Source organism: Dendrobates tinctorius, unplaced genomic scaffold (assembly GCF_039654945.1).
Source record: "Dendrobates tinctorius isolate UK_male_01 unplaced genomic scaffold, ASM3965494v1 ptg000166l, whole genome shotgun sequence".
Lineage (NCBI taxonomy): Eukaryota > Metazoa > Chordata > Amphibia > Anura > Dendrobatidae > Dendrobates > Dendrobates tinctorius.
The window spans coordinates 11,755,883-11,765,359 of NW_027361833.1; the positions used below are offsets into that span (position 1 = coordinate 11,755,883).

The 9,477-nt window shown below is 44.3% G+C and overlaps 1 pseudogene; it reads right to left on the reverse strand.

Moving 5' to 3' along the window:
• Nucleotides 1-3,074: 3,074 nt before the first annotated feature.
• LOC141053621 (polymerase delta-interacting protein 3 pseudogene) lies at nt 3,075-4,060 on the reverse strand (annotated as a pseudogene).
• Nucleotides 4,061-9,477: the final 5,417 nt, after the last annotated feature.

The window sequence follows — 9,477 nt, forward strand, 5'->3', positions numbered from 1 at the left end:
ATGAGGTAGAGAAAATATTGGATTCTCGTTTGGCTAGACAGAGACTCCAGTACTTGGTCAAATGGAAGGGTTATTGCCAGGATGATAATTCTTGGGTCTCTGCTTCTGACATTCAAGACGAAAGATGGGTTAGTACTTTTCACCGGGCCCATCCTGACCGGCCTGGTGGCGTGGATGAGGGTTCGGTGACCCCTCCTCATGGGGGGTACTGTTGTGAATTCTCTCTGGCTTCCCTCTGGTGATTTCAGAAGGTAGTGGAGCTGGTCAGATTGACAGAGGGGTTGCTGCGAGTTCTCTTTCTGGGCTCCCTCTGGTGGTTACTGGAGGTAGTGGAGCTGATTTGATTGACAGAGGCTTGCCACCTGATAATGAGGAAGATGATTGGAGATCTGGGGTTTCTGATTGGGATTTAAGACAGCTGACTCCCTCTATCCCTGCTGGTGATTTTCTTCCTGTGCCTTCTGAGGTCTGATGTCTCCTGCTCTTTCCCTGCATATTCAGCTAAGTGGTTCATTTGCTATTCTGTTTGCATTTGATCTGGTTTTGTTTATCTCTGCTTTGTGCGGGTCAGCTAGCTCCTGCTGGGGCTGTGCTGAATCACCGCCCATATGTTACTGCTTGTGCCAGTTTGTTTTGCTGCCCAAAAAATATTTAGTTGCAAAAAAATATTTAGCTACAGGGCAGATATTTTACACTGGGTTTTGTCCGCCACACGGATCGCATATCATTGCGCTCGATATTCTGCCTTTTCAGGCCTACATAGAATTTTTTTGTTGTGTCAGCCTACTTTGTGACACAATTTAGCAGGGCAAAAAAAATACTGGCAGATATTTGAAAGTGGGCTATCTCCATCAGACACCTCATCTATCTGTGGGCTACAAAATGTGGCATTTCAGGCCTCTATTCAACTGTTTTTGCTGAATCTTATCCTAGTTCTATACACTATTGTGTGGGAAAACAAACAAAAAACAAAAAATACAGGCCACATATTGAACAGTTTGGTGTCTCTATCTGATTCCTCATCTATCTCTAGGCTACAAATTGTGGCATTCGAGACCTCCTTTCAACCATTTTTGCTGCCAGTTTCCCTTGTCCTATACACTATTCTGCGGTAAAAACAAAAAATACAGGCCACATATTGAACATTGTGGTATCTCCGCATTTTCAGTTTACAGGCGGATGCACTTATCAGTTATAATTCCACCAGCAGCACTTAAAACCCGCTCTGACAAAATGCTAGTGGCAGGGCAGGCCAGGATCTCCAAGGTGTAGAAAGCCAGTTCATGCCACGTGCCCAGCTTGGATACCCAATAATTAAAAGGCACAGAGGAATCACGGAAGACGTTGTTACGGTCAGCAAGGTACTCCCTCAGCATCTTCCCAAACTTTGCACTCCTTGTTCTCACACTTCTTCTTGTTCTCTTGTACCTCATGCCTCTGGGCCAGGGCGATGGGAGGGTCTGAGAAAACTCTCCCAGATCTTTGTAAATGCTCCCCTGCCTCTGCTGGATTGGAGCTTTGTCTCTCTCTCCTGTACTCCTTGGTTGTCCAAATAACTGTGACTTCTGCTGCCAGCATTTTCAGATGGTAATTTTTTTTAATAATTCCACAAGAATGGCCCTCTGGTACTGCAAAATTTTAGTACACATATCTTCCTTTGGAAGAAGAGATTGAACGTTTTCCTTATAGCATTGGTCTAGAAGTGTAACCAACCAGTAATGAGTGTCAGCGAAAATTTTGATAATGTGTGGATCATGGGAAAGGCATTGCAACAAAAATTCTGCCATGCGTGCCAGACTGCTAACAGGCAAGACTTCTATGTCCTCACCAAGAGGACGATTGATCATGTTCTCCTCCTTCTCCTCCTCCTCCTTGTCCTCAGGCCATCTGCGCTGAACACACGGTATGACAGTTGTGCTTATAGTACCGTCTATAATGCATGAAACTAGCTCCTGTTCTTCCTCCTCCTCATTGTCACCCAATCCACGTTGGGATGAGATGAGGCTGGGCTGTGTGTAATCTCCCTGTATGGTTCACCATGCTCCACCAGCAATGCATCCTCTTTGATTGTGAGCAGAGAGCGCTTAATTGGTCTCCTCGTTACTCAACTTTCCCCTCTCCAGTCCATCCTTAATGCAGCAGCCAGGGTCTTCCATCTGGCTAATCGGTACTCGGACGTGTCCACTCTTCGCCAGTCATTACCCTGGCTGCCTATTCATTATAGGATCCAATTCAAAGTACTTTTTCTTGTCCTCAAAGCTCTCCACAGTGCGGCACCCCCTCACATCTCCTCCCTCATTTCTGTCTATCGGCCTAGCCGATCGCTGCACTCTGCAAACGACTTTCGACTAACCTCTGCACTAATCCGTACCACCCGCTTCCGACTCAAAGACTTCGCCAGCATGTTGTCAAACCTCTGAAATGATCTACCCCAAGAAATTAGGACCAGCTACAACTTGCACTGTTTTAGGTGCTCCCTCAAAAAATATTTGTTCAGAGCAGCCAATCACTTTCCCTAATCAAAGTCATTTGATGTGTAAGTGTGTGTGTGTGTAGCTCATTCACTATCTCTATCCCCCAGTCCCTAAAGATGTCTGGACCTTCATTGTAAATACATAATTGAAAATACACACCTGTACTTTATATCTCCCTCACTTCATTGTAGATTGCAATCTTTCATGAGCAGGGTCATTTTATTTCGCTTTAATTATTTTATTATTGTTAACGTTATTACTTATGACTGTTGTGTTTGAAATTGTTAAACTGAAAAGCGCAGCAGAATGTGTTGGCGCTATTTAAATAACGATTATTATTATTATTATTAGAACACAGAAAAGTGGGATGGTGATGCTAATTATGGCATCATCGCCATTCACCATCTTGATGGAGTCCTCAAAGTTTTGGAGAGTGGTACATACAGCTTTGGCAGAAATTAAGAGACCACTTTAAAATGTTCAGCTGGAGGAGGAGGTTGTGTTTCTTCTAGATTCACCTTCATTCTTTGATGGGGTGTCACTTAATCTTAGAAATATGGGCTTGTCTGATGTTATCACACTACCATTCAAAGAAAGATTTCATTTAATTGGCTGTCCATCTAGGCATCTGTTGTATGTTTTGAAGGCACCAACTGCATCTAACTTTCTTACAAACACAACCTCTGTGGCTCCGGAACTCAACAAGCAGGTGTGCTTCAAGGCACCGCATACACAGAAAAGATCCACAATATCTTCCTTTGTGACTCTTGGATGCAAATCATTAATGGTCATTTTTTGCCTTCTCAGGGGCTAAAGACAGACTCTTTTGGAGTGGGCCCTACTGATGAACTGGCCTCCTTGGTGACAAGTGTCCTTGACACATTGGTTAGAGCCTTTGTGTGCAATAAAGGTGTCAAAGTCTCGTGCTGAGTAGACATGGGAGCTGTGTATGCATAATTCTGTACCACTTTAGTGAGAGGTAAAGTTTGCCCAAGAGAAAATGAATTTCCAGACATCCATGGCCTTTTTTGCACATTGTTGGCAGCTGTGATCTTCATCTTCTTGGTGGGGATGTGGGAAAGTTCCAAGTCATCATCAATGCCATCATCGTCCATATCTTGTAAAGAGGAAATATGTTGTTTCCCAGGGTTGTGGTTAACTACATTTATTGGCATTCCTTCAACAGTGTTTGTTACACTGGAACAAATAGTTTTAGGCTGTGAAATTTGGATATTCTTGGTAATATGTATGGGTGAAGATGAAAAACCTTGTGCCACAGGTGTGTTGATAGTTACGGCCAGTGCACTCCTCTTTAAACTTAGCTTTTCACAAACATCCATCAATTCGTTTGGTTTTCTTCCAACACTGATCTGCTGCTTTCTAGAATTAAACATCTCGTGAGCATCTTGCACGTTACCCTTTATATGGACACATGCATCTTTGGCAATCTATTTCTCACGGGCATCTTTTATGCCAAGCTTCAGATGCGCATCTGTTACATCTATCTTCTGACGGGCATCAAACGCATTCTGGTAATTGATGGTGGGCAAACGACTAATCATTATAGGCTGGATCCTGGATCTCATACCTCCCATAGCCCCCTGTTATTAATCCTGTACGTTCCAATTCTCACCGTCACCATGATCGCTGATCACTTCATCCAATGACTTGTCTGCCATATTTATGCTAAAAACCTGCACCTTCCCAGCAGCAACTGTGCAGGAAACCACGCTATTGTTTTCTAGAGTGTTTATAATGCCCATAAAAAAGTTTACACACTATGTTGATGTGTATTCCCCAGGGTTAAAGGTTTGTCAGCCCATACTAAAGTGTATGGACATTACAAGTATAGGAGTCAGCTCCTTTTTAATGGGTAATTTTTTTATGAGGTCCTCCACTTTTCTTCCAAGGGGGATTGAAGTGAGTGCAAATTTGGGGAAGGCCTTGAATTCACTTCATGGGCAAACTTTTTGGGAGCACAAAATTCATGCTAATGTGAACTGTGGTTTCATGTGGCCATCCAGGACGTCTGTTCCAAGTGTTATTGGGTTGTGTGTAAATTTGTGGCAGGGGAGGCCTTGCATTCAATGTATAGGCTAACAATATGGCAGTACCAAATGAAAACTAATGGGAACTTTGGTTTCATGTGGCCATCCAGGACGTCTGTTCCAAGTGTTATTGGGGTGCGTCTAACTGTGGGGCAGGGCATGCCTTGCATTAAATGCATAAGCAAACACTATAGGAGACCCATTTTCTCATAATGGGAACAATTTTTCATGAGGCTCTCCTGTACATCTCATCAAAGGGGTATTGGGGTGCATCCTAATTTTTGGCAGCCAAGCAACTCACTGCGTAGGCAATAGTAGTATAGGAGACCCACTGTTTAATAATGGGAACAACAAAGCATAGCCGGTTGATGACCCTTTAAGAATATTATTGCCACCAGATGCCCCTATAAAAATAGGCTTTGTGACTTTCAGAGTCCCTCCTTCATAAATGGAGCAGGATGTGTCTGATGATGTGTCACAATCCACATGGCCAGCAAAGGTTGTTAAATGTTAAAATGACATTTCCCAGTGAATGCATTTATATTGGTTGAAAGCAATTCTACAGTTGAAAAACGCATCTCAAACGCTAAGTGCGATCATAGCCCAAGTGGTGGAGGTACATGTTTTTTGGGGGGGTATTTATTTTGCTTTACATACAAATCATTAGCCTGGAAAGGGTGTTCCTTAGCATTTTTCCCAGGAAAATCTATTTTGGTTTCGTATCTACTGTCTATGTTTTAGTGTGTGCCTGTAAAAGTGGCGTAACACTCTGACAACATTGTTCACAGCTGTGACCTGGGAGTTAGAAATGCTTCCAGTGGTATTCCTCTTGATGTATCCATGTCATTTTAGCACTGTTCCCATCGATTTCAGATGTTTTTGGACCCTAAAAGGAACCCCCCGGGGGGTCGCAGCAAAAATGCTCAGTTTTCCCATAGACTTACACTTAGCTCGTTGCTCGGGTTGAGCACCCGAGCATTTCAACTTGTTTGACCCGAGCAACGAGCACCCAAGCATTTTAGTGCTTGCTCATCACTACTGGTAATATATAATTGACCCCATATTTGATGCTCCAGTGTATGATGGGCCCCTTATGATGCTCTAGAATATGATGAGCCCCATATATAATGCTCCAGTGTGTGATGGGCCCCATATAATGCTCCATATATAATGGGCCCCATATTATGCTCCATTGTATGATGGGCCCCATATAATTCTCCATATATAATGGGCTCCATACGATGGTCACCATATATTGCTCCATATAGATATATATATATATATACACTCACTGGCCACTTTATTAGGTACACCATGCTAGTAAGGGGTTGGACCCCCTTTTGCCTTCAGAACTGCCTCAATTCTTCGTGGCAGAGATTCAACAAGGTGCTGGAAGCATTCCTCAGAGATTTTGGACCATATTGACATGATGGCATCACACAGTTGGCGCAGATTTGTCGGCTGCACATCCCTGATGCGAATCTCCCGTTCCACCACATCCCAAAGATGCTCTATTGGATTGAGATCTGGTGACTGAGGAGGCCATTTGAGTACAGTAAACTCATTGTCATGTTCAAGAAACCAATCTGAGATGATTCGAGCTTTATGACATGGCGCATTATCCTGCTGAAAGTAGCCATCAGATGTTGGGTACATTGTGGTCATAAAGGGATGGACATGGTCAGCAACAATACTCAGGTAGGCTGTGGCGTTGCAACGATGCTCAATTGGTACCAAGGGGCCCAAAGAGTGCCCAGAAAAAATTCCCCACACCATGACACCACCACCACCAGCCTGAACCGTTGATACAAGGCAGGATGGATCCATGCTTTCATGTTGTTTACGCCAAATTCTGACCCTACCATCCGAATGTCGCAGCAGAAATCGAGACTCATCAGACCAGGCAACGTTTTTCCAATCTTCTACTGTCCAATTTCGATGAGCTTGTGCAAATTGTAGCCTCAGTTTCCTGTTCTTAGCTGAGAGGAGTGGTACCCAGTGTGGTCTTCTGCTGCTGTAGCCCATCTGCCTCAAAGTTCGACGCACTGTGCGTTCAGAGATGCTCTTCTGCCTACCTTGGTTGTAACGGGTGGCAATTTGAGTCACTGTTGCCTTTCTATCAGCTCGAACCAGTCTGCCCATTCTCCTCTGACCTCTGGCATCAACATGGCATTTCCGGCCACAGAACTGCCGCTCACTGGATTTTTTTTCTTTTTCGGACCATTCTCTGTAAACCCTAGAGATGGTTGTGCGTGAAAATCCCAGTAGATCAGCAGTTTCTGAAATTCTCAGACCAGCCCTTCTGGCACCAACAATCATGCCACGTTCAAAGGCACTCAAATCACCTTTCTTCCCCATACTGATGCTCGGTTTGAACTGCAGGAGATTGTCTTGACCATGTCTACATGCCTAAATGCACTGAGTTGCCGCCATGTGATTGGCTGATTAGAAATTAAGTCTTAACACACAGTTGGACAGGTGTACCTAATAAAGTGGCCAGTGAGTGTATATATATATATATATAAAAATGAAGTACTCACCTCTCCACCCTGGCTCCTACTCTGCTCCAGACTCCTCAGCATCGCAGTCTTCCGGCTCTCTGAACTGTGACTGTTCAGGCAGAGGGTGCAGTGATGTGACATCATTGCACCCCTGACCTGAAATGTCACAGTCAGAGGACACAGAAAATGCAGCACTGAAGGAATGTGGATGCTGGGGAGAGGTAAGTGTCGCAAGTGCCGGGGCCATGAGCAAGCGGTGGGGGGCCCACTCACACCAACACTCGCACAGGCACCGGGCCCCCATAGCGCATCGGTGTCCTCGACAGCAAGTGTGCCACCCACCTGCTCAGGGCCCCGGCACTTGACCGGGTGCTGAAATCTGCTCTTGGCCCCAATATCTACAATTATAAACTTGTTGGTGCGGTCAACCAAGGCTAACAACACTACCGCAAAGTATTGTTTGTAATTGTAGTATTGGGACAGTGAGCTCGGAGTCTTCTTTACATGGATGTGTTTCTCATCCAGGGCCCCAGTACAGTTAGGGAATTGGCATCTTAGCTTTATTCTACGGGCACTTCTTTCCCAGTTTTGAAGGATTGGCTTCGGCATGATAGTTTGTTGAAGTTTGTTCCAAATCTGCTGCTATGTGGCACGGACAATTACAAGGATGGGCAACTTACCCAGGAGAAACTCCAAATTTAATATGAGAGACCAGTTAGCAGAAATCTAAAGAGGACCAGGCAAAAATAAAAATTAGCAATCAGGTATAAAAACTTCTTTTACTGCTAAAAGCTAGGCATGTAGAATTTATTTCCTCAAACAGTTGTAACCATCATGCTAGGATAGTAATGAGGATGTGCAAAACACACATTTGTGGGTATGATAGCACACAATTAAACCATTTAACCATGTGATCTAACACAAAGGAACACCATCGAATGTTGCAATTTAAGCCTAATAGAAGAGCATACCATTTTTTCAACTTTTAACTATAATTTGGAGCAACAGACACATGCTACAATGTGACAAAGTTAACCATAGCAGCCCATCAAAGATGGTCTAGAGGCAGTTCTATCTAATATATATTTACCTTGTAACGTCTTCATAACCTGTTCTATCCAGATGTGTCCAGATCCCAGAATTCCAAGCGGTGCAAGTTCACCGACTGCCATATTGGGACACCCAAGTGATGGGTGTCTCAACATGGAAACTGCTGGTGGTATCAGCCTCTTGCGTGCTACCACCAGTGGAACACTGTCACACCACACACACACACACTGTATATGCCGTATGCACCACACACACACTGTATATGCCTTATGCAGCCTCATGCACGGTACTACCAGTGGAACACCGTCGCAAACACACAGCCGCTGGGATGAGCAGAATCATTCACTGACCGCCGCCATTTTTGTACAGGAGTAGCGCATGCACAGCTTTAATGTGACCGCCGCTATCTGTCTGCACAAAGATGGTGGCGTTCTGATTTACTGCGCCTGCTTGAATTCCAAGCAGGCACAGTGAATCATTCCACTCATCCTGGCGGTAGATGTGCGATGTGTCTACAGGCAGAGTAAACCTGACACATTAAAGGGGTTTTGTGTAGACAGGTCAAAGAAGAGAGCACAGACAGGAGAAGTCTGCACATGAGGAAAGAGAGAGTGGATAGGTGGGTGAGCACATGGGGGGACAGATTCTCAACTCTGCAAAGCCTGCCCCCATCGTGACATTACCGCCCTCCCAATGCGGTAGCATCCGGCCTCCGTCTAGTAGTTTAACAATGTAATAGTTGTAAGGTGTGTTCATAAGGAGGTAACAGCCTTCATTTAATAAACTGATGTGACAAGTAACAACATGAATTATTCAATCATCCCAAGGTGACCAGGAAAAACTCCTTGGCAGAAATACACATCCCCTCATTGTGGTATTCTGGAAGTCCAGGACAAAACTCCTCCAATTGCTGATGAAGGGTCTGTAGGCATATGCAGCAGTAAGCAAAAATATTATCAGGATGCTGGCATAACTCCACATACAGCCACTGGAAGTGACCTCTTGAGAAGATGATGGACTCGTACTCTGCGTTGCCTTCTCACATCCACAATGTCTGTGTTCCTTGCATCAAATTCTCTGAACAGCACCAAGTTAAAAAAAAAACATGTTACATAGGAATATCCCAACATTATGGATGTGCTGCCAATGTCTTATCCTTCTAAGTGTTCTTTTATAGGATTAACAATCAAACAGGCTCTTAAGTTAATAGGAGATTATATTTAAAAAGCTGGTTAAAAAACACATTATATAGGGAATGCCATAAAGATTTAAAGTGCACCTGTCACCTTTTTTGGCCTCTATTAGATGCGGCCACCGCCTTTCAGGGCTTATCTATAAGGACTGGGTCCGGCGCCTCCCATCTTCTTGTGATGCTGTCCTCCTGCTTGCTTCCTCACTCCTGGC